This window comes from Choloepus didactylus, chromosome 2 (assembly GCF_015220235.1).
Source record: "Choloepus didactylus isolate mChoDid1 chromosome 2, mChoDid1.pri, whole genome shotgun sequence".
Classification (NCBI taxonomy): Eukaryota; Metazoa; Chordata; class Mammalia; order Pilosa; family Megalonychidae; genus Choloepus; species Choloepus didactylus.
Window position 1 is genome coordinate 217,064,114 of NC_051308.1, and position 21,640 is coordinate 217,085,753.

At 40.7% G+C, this 21,640-nt stretch overlaps 1 pseudogene; it reads left to right on the plus strand.

Annotated features, from left to right (window-relative positions):
• Positions 1-17,428: 17,428 nt before the first annotated feature.
• On the plus strand, positions 17,429-20,323 carry LOC119520069 (annotated as a pseudogene).
• Positions 20,324-21,640: the final 1,317 nt, after the last annotated feature.

A 21,640-nucleotide genomic window follows, 5' to 3' on the forward strand; every position in this document is an offset into this window, starting at 1 on the left:
AAAACAGGGACAAAAATTAATTGAAAAATAGGGTGGGATGGGGAAATGGGATGTTTCAGGTGTTCTTTTTTACTTTTATTTTATTCTTGCTTTTTTGGAGTAATGAAAATGTTCAAAAATTGTGGTGATGAAGCACAACTATACAATGGTACTGTGAACAATTGATTGTACACTGTGGATAATTGTATGGTATGTGAATATATCTCAATAAAACTGAATTTTTTTTAAAAAAGAAAGGACGTTGGACTTTGTCAAATGCCTTTTCTGCATCAATTGAGATGATCTTGTGTTTTTTCCCTTGGTTCTATTAATGTGGTATATTATATTAATTGATTTTCCAGTGTTGAACCACTCTTTTGTACCTATGATAAAACCCACTTGGTCATGTTGTATAATTCTTTTAATATACTGTTAAATTTTATTTGCAAGTATTTTGTTGAGGAGTTTTGCATCTATAGTCATTAGAGAGATTGGTCTGAAATTTTCTTTTCTTGTAGTATCTTTATCCATTTTTGGTATTAGGGTAATGTTGACTTCATAGAATGAGTTAGGTAGTGTTCCCTCTTCTTCAATTTTTTGGAAGAGTTTGAGCAGGAGTGATGTTAATTCTTCTTGGAATACTTGGTAAAACTCACCTCTGAAGCCATCTGGTCCTGGGCTTTTTTTTTATTGGTATGCTTTTGATGACTGATTGAATCTCTTGTGATTAGTTTGTTGAGGTCTTCTATTTCTTCTCAAGTTGGTGTAGGCTGTTTGCATGTTTCTAGGCAGTTGTTCATTTCATGTAAGTTGCCTCGTTTGTTGGCAAGCAGTTGTTCGTAGTAACCTCTTATGATCTTTTTAACATCTTTGGGGTCCATGGTAATGACCTCTTCATTTCTGATTTTACTTATTTGCAGCTCCTCTCTTTTTGTCTTTGTCAGGCTAGCTAAGCATTTGTCAATTTTACTGATCTTATCAAAGAACCAACGTTTGGTTTTATTGACTCTATCATTTTTTTTCCATCCCATTAATTTCTGCTCTAATCTTTGTTATTTCTTTCCTTCTACTTGCTTTGGGATTAGTTTGCCATTCTTTCTCCAGTTGTTCAGTTAGGTCATTGATTTTAGCTCTTTCTTCCTTTTTAATATAGGCATTTAGGGCTATAAATTTCCCTCTCAGCACTGCCTTCACTGCATCCCATAAGTTTTGATATGTTATGTTTTCATTTTCATTCATCTCAAGATATTTACTGATTTCTCTTGCAATTTCTTCTTTCATCCACTGATTGTTTAAGAGTGTGCTGTTTAACCTCCATGTATTTGTGTATTTTCTGGTTCTCCAGTTGTTAATGATTTACAGTTCATTCTGTTATGGTCAGAGAAAGTGCTTTGTATAACTCCAATCATTTAAAATTTATTAAGACACGTTTTATGCCCCAGCATATGGTCTATCCTGAAGAAGAATGTATATCCTGCTATTTTAGGGTACAATGTTCTATATATGTTTGTTAGGTCTAGTGCATTTATCATATTATTTAGGTCTTCTGTTTCTTTATTGATCCTCTGTTTAGATGTTCTCTCCATTGGAGAGAGTGGTGCATTGGAAACTTCCACTATTATGGTAGAGTCATTTATTACTCCCTTTAGTTTTGCCAGTGTTTGCCTCATGTTCTTTGGGGCTCCTTGATTAGGAGCATAGATATTTATGAATGCTATTTTGTCTTGGTGAATTGTCCCTTTTATTAATATACAGTGTCCCTTTTTATCTCTTATAACATTTTTGCATTTAAAGTCTTTTTTGTGTGATATTAGTATAGCTACCCCAGCTTCTTTTTTTTTTTTTTTTTTTTTTGTACTAGTTGTGTAGAATATCTTTTTCCATCCTTTCACTTTCAACCTATCTATATCTTTGGGTCTAAGATGAGTCTCTTGTAAACATGATATGGAGTGATCATATTTGTTAATCTTTTGATTGGATATTTTAATCCACTAACATTCAAAGTTATTACTGTAAAGGCAGTTCTTAATTCAACCATCTTATCATTTGGTTTTTATTTGTCAGATCCATTTTTTCTCTCTCTCTTTATCCTTTGAGTTACCCTTACTAATACTCTTCAATTCTGTACCCTCCTCCAGACCTCTCTCTCCTGTCTTTTCTTTTCAACTGGCAGCACCCTTTAGTTCTCGTAGGGCCGGTCTCTTATCAATGAATTCTCTCAGCTTCTGTTTATCTGTGACTATTTTAAACTCTCCCTCATTTTTGAAGGACAGCTTTGCTGGATAGAGAATTCTTGACTGGATATTTTTCTCTTTCAGTATCTTAAATACATTGTATCACTGCCTTCCCACCTCCATAGTGTCTGATGAGAAACCAACAGTTAGTCTTACTTGGCTTCCCTTGTATGTAGTAAATTGCTTTTCTCTTGCTGTTTTCAGAATTTTCTCATTCTCTTTGGCATTTGACCCTCCTGGAGTGTATTGTATGTGTCTTGGAGTGTGTCTATTCAGATCTATTCTGTTTGGAATATATTGGACCTCTTGGATTTGCATATTTCTGCCATTTATAAGGGTTGGGAAATTTTCAGCCATGATTTCTTTGAATATTCTTCCTGGCTCTTTTCTTTTCTCTTCTTCTTCTGGGACATCCATGATGTATATGTATGTGTGCTTTGTGTTGTCAATTAATTCCCTAAGACCCTGTTGAAATTTTTCCTTTTTTCCTCCATTTGTTTTTTGTCTGATCTAATTTGGTTGACCTGTCTTGTAGCTCACTGATTCTCCTGCTCTTCAAATCTGCTGTTGTGTGACTCCAATATATTTTTTATTTCATCTACAGTGTCTTTTATTTCCATAATGCCTGTTCTTTTCCTATGTATTCTTTCAAATTTTTCTTTATGCTCTTCTAGTGTCTTCTTGCTATCCTTCATCACTTTAGACACATTTTCCTTCATTTCTTTGAATTAATTCAGGAGATTTGTTTGCACATCTTTGATTAGTTGTTTCAGATTCTGTGTTTCCTCTGACTTTTTATTTGTTCCTTTGACTGGGCCATTTCTTCTTGAGTTTTTTGACTTGTGATTTTTTGCTGATATCTGATCATCTGATTATCTTGATGGTTCTATTCTGAAGGTCGGTTTCTCTCTCTCATCTAGGATTTAGTTGCTGCCAGGGTTTGTATTAGGGCACTGCTCTGACAGCTGGGTCATCAGTATTTCTCAGCCAGAACAGGTCCAGGTACCTGTGCAGGAGGTGTAAAACCATCTCTGATGGGCTGGGATATGGTCTGGAGAGGCTCTGAACAGCCCTGCAGTTTTCACCTGCACTTTCCAGCCTTCCCAACAGATGGCACTGTTCAGTGACTTAATCATCCTCAGAAGCTGTTTACCTCCAGGAGCCCAGCAGTGTCTGACTGTGCAGGGCTGAAACTGTGGGGTTCCTATGTCCTCACTTCACCAGCCAAAGTCTAGCTCAATGTGGGGCTGTGACCCCCACTTTACTTGCAGTGGAGGATTCCCCCAGCTGCCCTAGTCTGCAGCCATCCCCCAGGCAAGGATTGGACTACCCACTGCTATTTCCCTCAGGAGTGGGTGATGGGAACCAGGACCTATGGCTGGAAATATGGGTTCTGTCCACATTTTCTTAGAGTCTTCCTTCCTCACTGATCTGGGCCTTGAAATGTCCTCCCTGTCCTCTGGGTCCCCAAATAGTTGATTCAGACAGTTTCTTCCTGGCTACTTGCTGCTTTGGGGAAAGATTCTGCCATTTCCTCCCTATATCTACATTTTGGAAATTCCTCCTTGCTGCCCTTTTATATGCTGCCCTCCCCAGTGGCTTAAGTCCTGACGTGGGTCCCCGTGAGTTTGGGTCTCTGTGTCCAGGTACAGGTGGGGATCTGTCTCACTGCTGTGAGAGATTTTATAGTCTGTGTCCCCAGTGGGGGGTGGGAGGGATCCCAGCTGCTGCCTCTGGGCACTTCCTGAGCTGTGTGGGACCAAGTCAGGGGGAGGGGAGAGGAGCAGCTGGTCCAGGATGGAAGTTTCCTACCTGATATTTTTCTCTTTCTTCAACTCAGTATTTGTGGGGTCCTTATCCAGTCTTGTTCTGAACAAGAAAGAATTGTCTTTTCTTTTGGCTGAATCTCTGGGGAGAGATTTTCAGTAGCTGTTTGTGTTGCCATGTTGATGATATCACTCAAAAGACTGAATTTTCGCATCCTTGTCCAAAATCAATTGACCACAAATGTATGGGTTTATTTCTGGACTCTGAATTCTATTTCATTGATCGCTATTTCTATCCTTATGCCTATACCAAATTGTTTTGATCATTATAGGTATATCATAAGTTTTGAAATTGGAAACAAGTGTCCTCCAACTTGTTTTTCTTTTTCAAGATTGTTTTGGCTATTCTGGGTCCCTTGCAATTTCCAAATGCATATTAGGATCAGCTTGTCAATTTCTGCCACAAAGGGCAGCTTGGGTTTTGATAGAGCTTACAATGAATTTGTAGATCAATTTGGAGAGAATTGCCATCTTAACATATTAGGTCTCTCAATCCATGAATATGGGATATCTTTCCATTTATCTAAGTCTTCTTTGATTTCTTTTATGTTATAGGTTTTAAGCAGAAGAATGACATGATCTGATTTATAGATCACTCGAGTGTGCAAAAAGGACTGAGGGACAAAAGATGCTGCGTGAACAAAGGCAATAGGAGCAGGAACAAAGAAGAAAGCACTTGTTATGGACATATTTATTACATAAATCAATAGAAATTGATGATTAACTTTACATAGAAAGAAAGGGAAGAGTAAAGAATTCCTCCAGGTTTTTGATGACCAATTGAGATAGAAAATACAGGAGAAGCAGTTTGGAGGAAAAGATGAAGGTATCAGTTGGTAATACTAAGCTTGAGGTGATGGTGAAAGGTAAGAAAGGTAAGGATAGAATGGATAGAATGGTAGAAGGGTAAAGATATTTGATTTGGATATTTGAGTCTGATGCTCAGGGGAACTGTCTAGGTTGGGGAGAGTGATTTGAGAATTAACATATAAGAGGATGACTGGTGCTTTGGGAATACATGAACCAGCCAATGGGAACCATAAAGGAAACAGAAAGGATGAAAAGGAATATATTGATATTTAAGGGTTGAGCTGAGGACAAAAAGTCCACAAAGGAGACTGAGAAGGAGCAACCAGAGAGGTAAGAGGAAACCCAGAAAAAAAAGCATGCTGTAGAAATGCTAACAGAGAGGGGTCATTAGGGCTGAAATATGTCCCTTGGATTCAGCAGGTTAGAAGGTGCAGGTGACCTTGACCAGGGCTCTTACAGTCAACAGGTCAGATAGTTCCAGGTGGAGGGGAAGGGAAGAGATGAGAAGGTAGAGACAGCAAGTAAAGAGAACTCATTCTGGAAGTCTAGAGGGGAAGGGAAACCAAGTGAAAAGCAGTAACTAGAATGGTAAAGGGGGTCAAGGGAAGGTTGGGGTTTTTAGGATAGAAGTGACTTGAATATGTTGTGGGTTGCTTGGGATAGGATTTTAAAGGGGTTGGGGGGTGTTCTAGGACCACTATATATGCACCCAGGAAAATAAAACCACTCCAAAATGTGTACAGTTCATTATCTGTGGGAGTAGAGAGAATTACAGATGGCTCTGATTTATTTTTTTTTAAAGGAAGGAAAAATTTAATAGCTTTTTCATATAATTCTGTATATTATTCTTTGATACTACATCAAAACTCAAGAAGTTGTAGTTTTTTAAAAGGTTGGTTTCAATATCAAATCTGAAACCATATTAATGAATTTTTATACCAATTGTTTCAGTTTATTAAAGCTGCCAGAATGCAATATACCAGAAATGGATTTGCTTTTACAATGGGGGTTTATTAGTTCACAAATTTACAGTTCTAGGGCCATGAAAATGTTCCAATCAAGGCATTAACAGGATGATACCTTCTCTGAAGAAAGGCCGATGGCATCTGGGGTTCCTCTGTCACATGGGAAGACACATGGCCGGAGTCTGCTGGGCCTCTCCAAGGGTTAGCTTCTGGTTTCCATGGCTTTCTCCAAAATGTCTCTGGGCTTCTGTCTAAACTCTCTTCAAAATGTCTCTGCCTTTTACCCTCTCATAAAGGACTCAAGAGGATTAAGACCCACCTTGAGTGGGCTGGGTCTCATCTCCATGGAAACAACCTAATCAAAAGTTCTTGCCCACAACATAGTCTTTTCTGGGGTACATAATAGCTTCAAATCAGCACATCTATTATATTAAAAATCAATTTTTAATGTTGTGTTTTAAATGGATCTTTTAACCATGCATGATTTTACAACATCATCCATCAATCACCTGGAAAATATTTGTCCAATGAGATATGCAGATCTTTCAAATGTTGATGCATTTCATTATACAAAATCAGAAGTTAATATCAACCCTGATCTCATCAGAAGTCTTTAAGGATCAGAAAGCTGTCAAGTTCACTGTGGAGTATCAAAGTTTTCCAAAATTCCAATATTTGCTTGAAAGCTCAAATGTTTCACTGGCAACAAATACAGTCAGTTGGTCTCCTTGAAATGACAGGCTCACTTTGTCCATTCTTTAGAGATTGTCTGCCAAATTCCCAAAGATGTTTAATCAAAGTTTGTCTGATAGTTGTACTTTCAAGTAAAAATGGTGTTCCATGAAAAATGTGGTTAGTTCAGCTGGCAACCCAAATAACTGCACAAATGCTTTTCTTTGAAACAACTATGATACATCAACCCTCCAACAGAAGTCCTGTAGGCATACTTCTCATTTCATCACAAAGAATATTGAAAAGATGTGTAGTCAAGGGTGAGATTTAATAAAAGTAATAATTAGCATTGCTTCATCAAGGACACTCTTTTAAAAAAAATCCATTTTCACTTAACTGCAAGTGTGTGGTGATGAAGAATACAATGGCTATTGATACTACTGGTGCTACTATCTTGATTTGTGTTAAGGTATCAGCAGTTTTACCTTCCATTGTTTTTGCACCATCAGCACAAATATCAACACAGTGGAAAGGCAAACGATGTCCTGGTGTGAATATGAAAATAGTTTTGATTTGAGGACTCTCCAAACACATCTCAGGACCTCCAAGGTCCTAGAAGAATGTACGTGAAACCACTGAAGAATTTCTTTGAAGAAGAGGCCTATTGCATTGAAGGCAGAGGAAGGGGAGAGATTTTTACATTGATCATACCCCATCAGAAATAAAAAAAGATGTTTCCATTTCAGAAAAAAATACTAAAGAGTCCTCCATTCTGGTCTCAGGTCCTTTTTATCTATCTGAGAATGGGCATTTCTCCACTCCTCCTTCAGGCAACCCAAGATCATAGGTTCCCAGAGTTGGCCTAGCTGTTAGACTTGGTCATCTCACCCCATTAGAGAGCCATAGGGAAGGTCAAAGGAGGTAATGAAGACCCATCCCTGATGGAGTCCCCAAGTCCTTTGATCACCCTCTGAGGCAGACTTCCTGGGTTCACACAGCCTTGCCCAGCTGTGTGACCTTGGGAGAGTTGCTTAACCTTCAAATTCCTTCATCGGCAAAATACCAGTGCCTGCTGAGGTGCTTGATCCCAGAGCTCCTGCTGAACAGACCTCTGATTCATTTTTTACCCTTTTCTGTTTGTTCCTTCAAGTTTTCTACCGTGAACTTTGCCCCACTCCATTTCCTTTTAGAAATGTGAAAGACAGAATATATACAAATAATAATGTAACAAAAGCCCCTATTCACATCATCCAGAATTTGCAATTATAAATTTCTTATTTCCTTTTTTTTAATAAGACCCAAAAGCTATAGCTAAATTTCCCTTTACTTCCTCTCCCCCCCCCAATAAACAATATCAGTAGTTTCTAGATTTATAGACATGTATATACTTACATAAAAGAGAATATGGTAGGGTTTGTATGTGATTTTTAAAATTTTACATGGAGATACTACTTTCATAATCAGGGAAATAAAAAAGGTTTTTTTAAAGAGAGGAGGGATTGTGGAGGGACTAGGAGCCTGAATCCACCTCTCCAGCTGAGCAGCCCAGCAGGTAAGCCATATCCCGGGAAGACCAAGCCTCCAGTGTAAGTGAACTAGGCCACACCTGGTTGTTAAGTGTTCAGAAGAGAGAGAATCACCACTATCATTTCTCTGGCTGGGTTTCAACCCACTTTTCGTATGTCTCAACCCATTTACGCCTCAGAAATCTGGGAAGCAGGGAAGGTAATCGTCATCCCCATTTGACAGATGGGGAAACTAAGTCCCAGAAAGAAACAGTGAGCCACCAGGGTGTCCCACGAGTGAGTGGATGGAGGACAAGTGTCTAGAGATCTGGCCTGAGGCTCTTTCCAGGCCCTCCAGCCATTGTGTGGAGAGGTGGGGCAGAAGCAAGGGAAGCTGGTGGCTCCAGCTGCTGGACTTTGGCCACTTAGCAATAAGGAAGAGAAGTGGCATTAAATTTGAGTCACTAAGGTTGGCCAGGAAATTGTGGTCTGGGGAGAAACAGATGGGAATGTTCTCCCTCCCCAGAGGCCCCGGAGAACAAGCGTACTCCCGGGAGGCTGTGGGTTCCCCACCTCCCAACACACAGGCACACTCAGAAAACAAGGGCAGACTTCCCAGTCAGACAGGCCTGGGCTCAAGGCTCAGCTCCTCCACTGAAACATGCTGTGTGGTCTTTGAAAAGTCCTCTATGGGCCCAGCTTTCCCATCTGTAACATGGCGGTGATAATCTTTAACTCTCAGTGTTATTATGAGGATAAAATGAGAGAATCACCATTTTGCATCTAGAAGCAAAGATGTTTCAGGGGTCTGATCCCCAGCCCTCAACAAGAGGGTCTCAGTGGCAAGGAGACTGTCTGACTCTGACTGATAGAGAAGCCACACACATACACACACACACACACACACACACACACACACACACACAGAGACAACTTTGACAAAGACTTTGCAGTGACTACATATGCTCTCCAGGACAGCCCATGGGAGATGGCTTTTGTCATAAGAAAGCTGTTGATGGAGTGGCGATGGGGTGGTGGTGAGGGCCCCCCCTTTTTTTCAAACAAAAGCAATACATGAAAAAGTGCTCATTATAAAAGTCCCCAACAATACAGCCACATGTAAAACAAAAGCAGAATCCTTCTCCTTGCTCTCTGTGGGAACCCCAGGCCCCCAAGTGTCTTGAAGACTGCACATTGCAGTCTGCTTGACCTAGGAGAGTTAATGTTTGACGTATTCTCCTTGTACAATTAAGCCTCCTGCTAAATGTTATGTACAACTACCTCCTCCCTGAGACTCCCTGCGATACTGTTATTTACAAGATAATCTATAATCCTTCCCACCTCCCTGTTGATTAAGTCAATCCCTCCCTACGTTACAAGCCAACCTTATGCTCTCATACGCATTGGAATGCCGAGCCCTTATAACCAGCTTATCCAGCACCCCCCCCCCAAAAGTGCAGAGTATTTTCGCGTTGAGCTCTGAACCTGCCACCATTCAGAGCAGCTCCTAAATCCATTCAGAGAAGCTCCTGTATTCAGGGCAACATGACTCAACTTCCCACCCTGTCAGTAAGCCCCATAATAAAGGCTCATGTCTCAGAACATGTCTGGTACTTTCTTTAGTCCTTTGGCTACAAAGCCTCTTGGGCCAAGACAATTGGCGTGCCAGCCTGGAGAATAAAGGAATCCCAGCACTGATGACATGAACCTGGGGAAGGGAAAGGGGAGGTCCCCGGGCGGGATACTGGGGTGGCCTGTGACATCCATGTGGGGAGGGATGGCCACCGTCCTAGATGGATGGGGTCCACTGAAGGAGTATGGAGATGCGTATGACTCCCCAGCTGGACTAATAGCCCTCCTGCTACAGGCCACAGGACAAGTAGGATTTCTTGAGAAAAAGAAAAGCTGCCAGCCTGCTGCAGCAGTAACCTGGCTGTTCTTGGAGGCTGTGTGTGCAGCTACAGAAAAGGCCTTAAAGGCTGATGTGACAGTCTGCTGCTTAGAAGAAGAATTGAAGTTAGAAAGGGATATGCAATTGACCCAAGCAGAATTGAAAGATGGTCTGGACAAAAGTTTAGAAATACTGGCAAGCCAGTACACTAGAGTAAGAAGGCATAAGCTGCCTGTATTAGTTAGAGTTCTCTGGGAAAACAGAATGAATGAGAGAGATCTATAAATATAAGATTTATAAAAGTGTCTCACACAACTGTGGGTATGCACAAGTCCAAATTCCATAGGGCAGGCAGCAAACTGGCAACTCCAATGAAGATGTCCGATGAACTCCTCAGGAAACGAACTGGCAACTTCGACAAACTCCTCAGGAAACGAACTGACAACTTTGATGAATGTGTTCAATTAACTCCTCAGGAAACGAGCTGGCTACTTCAACGAATTCCTCAGAAAACACTTCGCTGGTCAGCCAAAGAAGAGGTGAAGGTCCTCTATCTGTCTCACTTAAAAGTCTTCAACTGACTGATAGGATTAAATCCAGCCAACTGCATTCTCTCATTGTAGAAGACACGCCCTTCATTGACATCATCAGTCACAGCTGAAGCCAATTGACTGATAATTTAATAAACCAGCTTGTTGGTTTATTAACTAGCCACAAACATCCTCACAGCAACAGTTAGGCCAGTGCTTGCTTGACCAGACAGCTGGGTACCATCACCTGGCCAAGCTGACACATGAACCTAACCATCACATTGCCCAAAGAGCGAGTTAGGCATACCCTAGCTTCCCCTGACTGGGACCCTAAAGTGTGGGACCCTATTAATTCCTCATCAAAAGTTGATGGGAGCAGAACTAAACTAAGATGGTGGCTAGGTGAGACAGGGCAAAAAAACACCTCCATGAAAAACACTAGATAAAAACCAGAAAGTGACCCAGAATACCAGTTACAGTGATGCGCCAGCTGGACGAGGTCTGCTAGTTCCACTGGGGCCGTATACTTGGTGAAACCAGGAGTCTGCTTTCTGTAACGAGTCAGTAAGCTGGCTGGAAGACCCACAGCCGTGTGGCGGTCTGGGGAAGCCAGGGCTTAGCGTTTGGAGACTGACTGGCTCTTATAAAAAAAAAGGGGGCAGGGGGGAACCCAGGAGTGGCTGCAGTTGCGATAGTGGGAACCACGCAGTAAAACACAGCAAGAGGGGGCTGGGCCGGCCTCTCGGTGTCTGGCCTGGAGGATAGTCCGCTGCAGATACCCTCGAGGCCGGGGGACCGGAGGGGAGAGCCAGAAACAGAAAGAAACCCCGTGGCTAGCAGCTGGCTCCCCGGAGGGCTGGATAAACTCCTGCCTGGGGCTGTGCCCACAGCCCAGAGCCCCGCCAGTTGTCCTGGAGCAGGGAAGGAGGAACTGTGCAAGGAGGGGGTTGTTGAGACGCCCCGTTCGGCCATCTTTGCATCAGGCTGGGAGTGCCCCTGCACAGCCCGGTGGCCCGGGGCTTCCCTTGAGGGACGGCGCACACTGGTGACATAGCACAGCATTCCTTTGGCAGAGGTCCTGGAGGATCGCAGCTGGGTGGGGGGACCCACTCGTAGAACCCAGGGACACTACGCCAAGTCCGGTGGTTTGTGAGACAGTGAGAGAGAGGGTCTGGGGCTGAAATGAAATGAAGGCTTAGACTCTTGCAGCGGCCTTGAATCTCTGAGAACCTGGGGGGTTTGAATATTGAAGTTGCCCTTCCTCCCTGGCCACCCGTATTCAGGGTGGACGGCTCCAGCAACACACCCAAACTGAGTTCTCCAACTGAACCCCACAAGAATCATTTCCCCACACACCATGGGGACAAGGTGGAGAACTGACTTGAGGAGTATAAGTGACTCACAGATGCCATCTGCTGGTTAGTTAGAGAAAGTGTATGCCACCAAACTGTGTTTCTGAAAAATTAGATCGGTATCTTTTTTTTACAACTTGAAAGAACCCTATCAAGCAAAACAAATGCCAAGAGGCCAAAAACAACAGAAAATCTTAATGCATATGATAAAACCAGACAATATGGAGAATACAACTCCAAACACACAAATCAAGATATCAGAAGAGACACAGTACCTGGCATAATTAATCAAAGAACTACAATTGAGGAATGAAAACATAGCAAAGGATTTAAAGGACATCAAGAAGACCATGGCCCAGGATATAAGTGGCATAAAGAAGACCCTAGAAGAGCATAAAGAAGACATGCAAGAGTAAATAAAAAAATAGAAGATCTTATGGAAATAAAAGAAACTGTTGGCCAAATTAAAAAGACTCTGGATATTCACAATACAAGATTAGAAGAAGCTGAACAATGTCTCAGTGTCCTAGAAGTCCATAGAACAGAAAATAAAAGAACAAAAGAAAGAATGGAGAAAAAAATAAAAAAAAATCAAAATGGATCTCAGGGATATGATAGATAAAATAAAACATCCAAACTTAAGACTCATTGGTGTCCCAGAAGGGGAAGAGAAGGGTAAAGGTCTAGAAAGAGTATTCAAAGAAATAGTTGGGGGAAACTTCCCCAACCTTATACACAATATAAATAAATACACAAAGCATAAATGCCCAGTGAACTCCAAATAGAATAAATCCAAATAAACCCACTCTGAGACATATTCTGATCACACTGTCAAAAACTGAAGAGAAAGAGCAAGTTCTGAAAGCAGCAAGAGAAAAGCAATTCACCATATACAAAGGAAACAACATAAGACTAAGTTGTGACTACTCAGCGGCCACCATGGAGGCGAGAAGGCAGTGGCATGACATATTTAAAATTCTGAAAGAGAAAAATTTCAAGCCAAAAATACTTTATCCAGCAAAACTCTCCTTCAAATTTGAGGGAGAGCTTAAATTTTTCACAGACAAACAAATGCTGAGAGAGTTTGCCAATAAAAGACCTGCCCTACTTCAGATACTAAAGGGAGCCCTACCAACAGAGAAACAAAGAAAGGAGAAAGAGATATAGAGAATTTTAACAGACATATATAGCACCTTACATCCCAAATCACCAGGACACTCATTTTTCTCTAGGTATCACAGATCTTTCTCCAGAAGGGACCATAAGCTGGGACATAAAACAAGCCTCAATAAATTAAAAAAAATAAAAATTTGAATATACTCAAAGCACATTCTCCAACCACAATGGAATACAAATAGAAGTCAATAATTTTTGAACTGTAACTCCACTATTTACTTCCTACATGATAAAAAATACACAAACTCTAAGGACAAATCAGTGGTTTTGAACTCAATGTAAAATATGTAATTTTAGACAACTATATAAAGGTGGGGGAATGAAAGAGTATAGGAACATAGTTTATGTGCCCTATTGAAGTGAAGGTGGTATCAAAGAAAAACAAGACTGATAGGGATTTAAGAGGTTAATTTTAAGCCCCACGGTAAACACAAAGAAATTACCAGAGACTATAACCATAGAGATGAAAAGTAGAGTATGGGTAAAGAGAAGTGGGGGAAGGGGCAATGGGGAGTTCAGAAATGAGTGTAGGGTTGCTGTTTGAGGTGAAGGGAAATTTCTAGTAATGGATGGTGGGAAAGAGCATTACAACATTCTAAATGTGATTAATCCCACTAATGGAAGGCTAGGGAGGGGTGGAATGGGAAGATTTAGGTTGTGTATATGTTTCCACAACTGGAAAAAAAAAAAAAAAGACAGTCTAAATAGATGACAATTGAATGCCAAGGATGAACTTGGATGGGATTGGAGGATGGAGGACAGGAGGCTCAAAGGGACGCAGTTGAGACATAAGGAAAAGGAAATATAGGATGTAAGCTTTGTATCATTGTTGAATCTCTTGTACTTCTTAGCTGTGCTAAATAGGATTGCATAAAAGAATGTTCTTGTTCATGGGAAGTGTATACGTGAATTATAGTGTATGTTCAAGGATGTGTGCAGCTAGCTCTCATATGTTCAGAAGACAGAGCAATAGATGATGGATGATAGATAGGGAGGGAGGGAGGAAAAGAAACAGCAATGTGATAGCATATTAAAGTTGGTGGACTGGGCTATTGGGGGAGGGGGTCAGGGTATGATGGAATTCTGTGTATGGGGTTAGTATTGTTTTCGCAACTGTTCCTATAACTTTGAATTTATTTCAAAAAAAAAAAAAAGTTCATGGGCCAGTCTGACTGGGAAATTGAAACAGGAAAGTAAGCATGCACGTCCTCTGGTCCAGCAAAAGGTGCTTTCCCCCAGATGTACTGTGGCAATATATCAGTCTAAATTACCTGGGTCATTTAACAGCCCTGTCTGGCCAATGGAAAAAACTAATGGTACCTGGCAAATGACTAGTAATTATATCAGACTTAATTTAGTAACTACTTTGTTTGCAGCTGTGTCAAATATAGCTACCTTGTTTCAGGATATGAGTACTCAGATAAGCCGATTTCACTTTGTGTTAAACCTTGCTAAAGCTTATTTTAGTATTTTGGATACCTCCAGCCAGACTGCATCCACCTTCACATGGGAAAACCAACAATGGACATTTGCTGTGCTTCCACAAGGACACCTCCACAGTTCCACCATCTGCCACGGACTGGTAGTACAAGATTTAAAGAAAAGTCACTATAATGATGATACCATGCTAACCAGTAATTCTTTTCCAGAACTAGGAATCGCTGCTAGCACAGTAGTGACCCACTTTGAAAGGTGAGGATGGGTGATAAATCAAAGCAAATTACAAGCACCTGGACATTCTATCAAGTTCTTGGGTATTGTCTGGTTGGGTAAAACTAAAGCTATGCCTTCAGCTGTTCTTGTTACAATAAAAAGTTATCCTACACTGCTAACTCCTAAACAATTAATAGCTTTTCTTGGTTTATTAGGTTATTGGAAACTGTTTATACTCTATTTAAAAATTTTAAAACCTTTGTACACCCTAATTAGAAAAGGAAAAGCATGCGAATGGGATTTTCCACAGCAGGCTGTGTTTATAAAAGCTAAGCAAATTATCACGCAAGCACAGGCTTTAAGGGGGGGGGTCCTGATATATCCTGTGACTCAGATGTGGCCATTGCCAATATTGGCTTTGGTTGGGGTTTGTAGCAAAGGCAACAGGCTAAAGGTGTAACTAGTAGATTCTGGTCCCAACTTTGGAAGGGCACAGAACTCAGATATAGCCCATTGGAAAAGCAATCGTGTGCAGCTGTTACAAGTTGAAGGTCTAACTCAAAGGTGCCCAGTGACCTTATGAGTGGCCATACCCATACAGGGGTGGACACAGGAGACTATAAATAAGCCCCATTCAGGGAGTGCTCAGCTAAGTACACCGACAAAATGGAAAGCCTACATCCTACAATGCCGATTTTTTAACAATAGTCCTGTGAGTGCAGAGATGCATGAAATTTTAGGACCAGTCTCCTATGTGGAAGAGCAGCATGCCCTGCCTCCTGTTGATCCGCCCGAGGTGGCTTCTCCCATGTCCACCACTGATGGATGAGGGAGTATACCTGACTCTGTATGGTATGCTGACAGATTGACACTTGAGCAACATGCTACCTGGACAGCTGTGACTGTCCAGCCAAGTATTGACATCATCTGGTGGGAGACGGGAATGTTGCAAAGCAGCCAGTGGGCTGAGCCGTGGGTTGTATGGATGGTAATTGTCCATGAGCCATGAGACACCTTGACTGCCCAGATAATTGGGCCGTATATCGAGGCCTAACAGTATGCATGGCCACGTGGAAGCAGGAGCAATGGACGGTGGTCAACTGCCCCCTTTGGGGGAAGGAATTGGGGGAAGACATCTGGATTACCTACCAGAAATGTAAGGTACCTGCTTTCCATATTTCTGCCCATAATGTTAACTCATTGCCAGATAATGCAGGAGTGAGTGCCCTAGCGAAATTCTGCAACCTAACGCCAACGATGCATGAGCAACTGAATGGCTGCATCAGAAAACTGAGCACCAAGGGTACCAGACCTTGTGGAAGCCAGTACACAGTTTCAGCTGCCTATTACCTTACCACATTGGCCAAGACCAGATCCCTCTCACCTGGTGGCGAGTAGACTATACTGGCCCCTTCCTCTGTCCAAAGGGGCAGAATATACCTTCACCACCATAGACATGGCTACAGCACTGCTGCTGGCCTTCCCAGTGGGCAAGGCCAACTAATAAGCGACCATACATAGCTTAGAAAAATTAAGTGCCTTTTTCGGGGTCCCTGCACACATGGACAGCAATAGGGGGACCCGCTTCACTGGGCAATTAACCCAGGCCTGGGCTATAGAACATAATGTCCTTTGGACATTTCACTTGCCCTATAATCCCACAGAAGCTGGATTAATTGAAAGAATGAATGGCCTTTTAAAGGAACACTTAAAGGATGATAGAAACTCCTTACAACAATGGACTCAACGACTGTACTAGCATTAACTCCAAACCCAAAGCAGCAGCTCCTGCTCCTGTGGAAATGGTAACCGCAGGGCCCATGCAGGCCTTACAAATTCACATAGGGGGGCCACCTGCTTACAAGTCGCAGCAAGGCAGTGATAATAATCTGCTCTTGCCTGTGCCACAAACACTAGAAATTGGGGAAAATAAGGTCAATTGGCTCTGGTTCTGGCCCATGCAGCCACACTGGTTGAGAATCCTAAACCCATGGGGTATTATGCCAAAGGTTATTTGTATTTCCCATCTGGGACCCCCCCCCCATCCCCCAGGGAGCTGTATACGGAGCTTTGCAACCCCAAACTAACTGTAGATCTGACCCCGAAGGACTCTCCACAGGGGGAGAAAATATGGCATTTCAACAATCCCCTCACCTGGAACTCTTCTATCCACTAATGAAAACTCAGCTTATATATTGTTCCTACATGTGCTATTAATTCTTGTTAAAAATTGTACACTACTGTTTCAATAATGCATTAACTAAAGTGTTTTAAGTATTTAGCATTATTCTAAGAAGGTTTAATTTTAGTGGTAATTGTATGCTATAGAATGTCTGCTCAAAAACAGTTTCCAAAATTATTTTGGTAACTTAAGAGGTATAAAGGATATTTTGTATTAAAAGGAAAAGAGAAGGAGTTTTGTCCTAAATGACTGGTTGTTTAAGAATGAAAAAGAGAAAATGTAGGACAAAAACCTGTATGGATATAGAAAGTTGCAGAAAGTTTGCGGAAAGGGAAATTTCTTTCTGTGGACAAAGTAAGGAAATATAAAAATTCTAGATATAGAATAAAGCAGGTTTTGCAAAACATGGAGGCAGCCAAGACCCCTTTGGAATTTCATGCCAAGCGGCCCTGGCACTTAGAAGAGGTGGTAGAAGATCTGGACGAGGACGAGGAGGATGATCGCTATGAAGCCGACAATGGGTTCTCCCTGGATGAAGTGTTACGTCTTGGAGGCACCAAGCAAGATTACTTTATGCTAGCTACTTTGGATGAAAGTGAGGAAGTGGTGGATGGAGGCAAAAAAAGAGCAATTGATGACTTTCAACAAGGAAGATGTTGGATCCAGGGTTGATATCATGTTCCAAGCAAGCCATGTTTCTTAACCTTGTCTACAAGTCTCTGAAAGCTGACATTGTGTTGCACTGGGTGAAGTCTTTTGTGAAGCAGTTACTTCAAGTTACTTGTGAATATATGCCACCATTCATATGTGGAGCTTTATATCTTCTGTCTGAGATCATTAAAACAAAGCCGATTTAAGAAGTCAACTAGACAATCACCCGGAGTCTGATGATGAAGAAAATTTTATTGACATAGGAGATGATGACATACAAAAGTTCACCGATGCAGATGAAGAAATGGAAACACACACAGTTAAAAAAGTTGAGACAGAAGAAACGAGGTCTGAAAGTCCTATGAAAACCAAAAAGCTACAGCCTGCTTCCTGGGTGCACTTTGATAATCTGAAAGGTGGCAAACAGTTAAATACATATGATCCATTCAGTAGAAACCCTTTGTTCTGTGGGGCTGAAAATACATGTGTTTGGGAACTCAAAAATCTATCTGAGCATTTTCATCCCTCTGTGGCCCTTTTTGCAAAGACTATCCTTCAGGGAAATTATATTCAGTATTCAGGGGACCCACTGCAGGACTTCACGCTAATGAGATTCTTGGATTGATTTGTATGCAGAAATCCAAAGTCACATAAAGGCAAAGAAAACACAGACAGTGTTGTGATGCAGCCCAAAAGGAAACATTTTTTTTTTTAATTCAGTTTTATTGAAATATATTCACAAACCATACAGTCATCCATGGTATACAATCAACTGTTCACAGTATGATCATATAGTTATGCGTTCATCACCACAATCTATTTCTGAACATTTTCCTTACATCAGAAAGAATCAGAATAAGAATAAAAAATAAAAGTGAAAAGAGAATACCCAAACCATCCCCCCATCCCACCCTATTTGTCATTTAGTTTTTACTCCCATTTTTCTACTGATTTTTTTTTCAATTTTTTAACTTTGTTTATCAAAAAATTAAAAACAAACAAGCAAACAACAACCAAAAAAACCCCACAACATTTCAAACAAAGCAATGGATTAAGGAAAACAAATAACCTAAAATAACTACTTTGCTTCCAATATGTTCCTACCATACCCCAAGAAAATTAATAAACCATGTCCAAACAGAGGAGTAAGAAAAACAAATAATCTAAAATAACTACATTGCTTCCAACATGTTCCTACCATACCCCAAGAAAATTAACAACCCCTAAGAAAACAAAGGAATAAGAGAAAAAAAAAACCTAAAATAACTCTATTGCTTCCAACCTGATCTTACTATATCCAAGAAAGTTTACAAACCATAATCATTCCTGAGCATTCCCATAACATTGAGATTACCCTCCATAGTTTATCTGTTCTTATTAGATTATCATTCCCCCTCCACTAATTGGTATCTCTAGGTCCCCTACATTCTACATTATAAAACATTGTACATTTTTCACAGAATTCACATTAGTGGTAACATACAATATCTCTCTTTTTGTGCCTGGCTTATTTTGCTCAGCATTATGTCTTTTTTTTTTTTTTTTTTTTTTTAATCTTCATTTTATTGAGATATATTCATATACCACGCAGTCATACAAAACAAATCGTACTTTCGATTGTTCACAGTACCATTACATAGTGGTACATTCATCACCCAAATCAATCCCTGACACCTTCATTAGCACACACACAAAAATAACAAGAATAATAATTAGAGTGAAAAAGAGCAATTGAAGTAAAAAAGAACACTGGGTACCTTTGTCTGTTTGTTTCCTTCCCCTATTTTTCTACTCATCCATCCATAAACTAGACAAAGTGGAGTGCGGTCCTGATGGCTTTCCCAATCCCCTTGTCACCCCTCATAAGCTACATTTTTATACAACTGTCTTCGAGATTCATGGGTTCTGGGTTGTAGTTTAATAGTTTCAGGTATCCACCACCAGCTACCCCAATTCTTTAGAACCTAAAAAGGGTTGTCTAAAGTGTGCGTAAGAGTGCCCACCAGAGTGACCTCTCGGCTCCTTTTGGATTCTCTCTGCCACTGAAGCTTATTTCATTTCCTTTCACATCCCCCCAAAAGGAAACATTTTATAAAGGATGTTGGTAATCTTGCTTGAACAGTAAGGAGTTCGTTGCAAAAGAAGAAAGCCAAATACCAGTGGATGAAGTGTTTTTCCATAGGTATTATAAAAAAGTTGCTGTTGTTAAAGAGAAACAAATACGGCACGCAGATGAAGAAAGTATAGAAGATGTGCATGATGAAGAATTTGAAAAAATGATTGACCCATTTGAAGATGATAATTGCTTCATCTCTGGAAAGGATGACCTTGATTTTGCTGGCAACATGAAAAAGAAAACAAAAGGAGCTGAGGACAGTTCAGAAGATGAAGATTCAGAGCGTAGTGATGATAATTTCAATAACTTGGATGATGAAGTTTCTTTAGGAAGTATGAATGAAGAATTTGCTGAAATTGATGAAGATGGAGGAACGTTCATAGATGATGAAAGTGAAGGCATTCCAGAACTTGATAATGAAGTCAGCTCCAAAGTCAGTACTAAGAGAAGCAAGAGAAAATGTGTAAATGATATTGACTTTGCTGGGTCATTTCAAGGACCAAGGCAGAATAAGAAAAGAAATTTCAATGATTCCAGCCTCTTTGTATCTGCTGAAGAGTTTGACCACCTTTTGGATGAAAATATGGGGTCCAAATTTGATAACATTGGTATGAATGCCATGTCTAATAAAGATAATGCAACTTTCAAACAGCTTAGATGGGAAGCTGAATGTGACGACTGGCTACACAACAGAGATGTGAAAAGTATCATCAAGAAAAAGAAAAATTTCAAAAAGAAGAGGTTGAAACCCACTCATAAAGCTAAAAAGCAAAGAAAATGAGTGTTTTTAAAATTAACTATAAACTAAAATTCTACTTACTCCTAATTTTTGCTGTTCATCCACTTTTCTTGATCTTGCTGTCTGATTCCATACATTCCAGAATGTTCAAGGGATTTATAATAAAATGTAAATAAAAAAAGTTGTCATTTATAAAATCATGTGAAAATGCAATTTAAAGTTTTTTGCTATTGAGAAAAAAAAAAGAATAAAGCAGACTGCCTGGTAGTTTCATCCTTTAGCTATTTTAGCCCCAGGTGTACCTGTGCTTTAATTAATATTCAATGTTGTAAATATGTACCCAATAACTCAGAAAATGTAACAGAAGCTCTTGATCACATGCCAGATCATATACAAAATATTGAACATTCATCTGATGATCCTTTGTCCAAATGATTTAATTCTTTAACTTGGCCATGGTGCCACTTCTTAATAGGATTACTGTCCTTATGTACTGGTTTACTTGTACTCTGCAGTTCACTGTATTGTTGTTGTCAATTATGGATGCAATGTCTGTCCTATGGTCAGTGCAAATCACTCTCTGGGGGTGGATTGTGGGAACCTCAGGCCCCCAAGTGTCTTGAAGACTGCACACAGAAGTCTGCTTGACCTAGGAGAGTTAATGTTTGACTTATTCTCCTTGTACAATCAGGCCTCTGTGCTAAATGCAATCTATAACTACCTCCTCCCTGAGACGCCCTGAGATACTGTTATCTACAAGATAATCTATAATCCTTCCTTCCTCCCTGTTTATTACAATCAATCCCTCCCTGCATTGCAAGCCCACCTTATGCTCTCATACCCATTGGAAAGTCAACCCCTTATAACTAGCTTATTCAGCCCCTGCTGCCGTTCAGAGCAGCTCCTGAATCCATTCAGAGAAGCTCCTGAATTCAGGGCAACGTGACTTGACTTCCCACTCTGTAGGTAATAAATAATAAAGGCTCAGGTCTCAGAACATGCCCGATGCTTTCTTTAGTCCTTTGGCTACAAAAGCCGGGACAGTCTCCCTCCAGGCCCACTCCCCCCTTGGTGTTACGTGTTGCCATAGGAACAGTTTGTCCATAATCATCGAATAAATGCATATCTTTGCATTCTTGAGTGTGGAATTGCTAGAAATGGAATTCCTCAGCCCCAAGTACAAGTTTTTGACTATTTAAATATGGATAATTCCTGCCAGATTTTCCTCCCAAAAGGCAGTCCCCATGAACATCTACCTTCAAATGGAAGCCTGTGGGGGGGGGGGTGGGGGCACCATCCTGATGGCTTAATGAACTGCCCCCCACATCTTCTCTTCTATCTTACAAAGTCTTTCTCCCA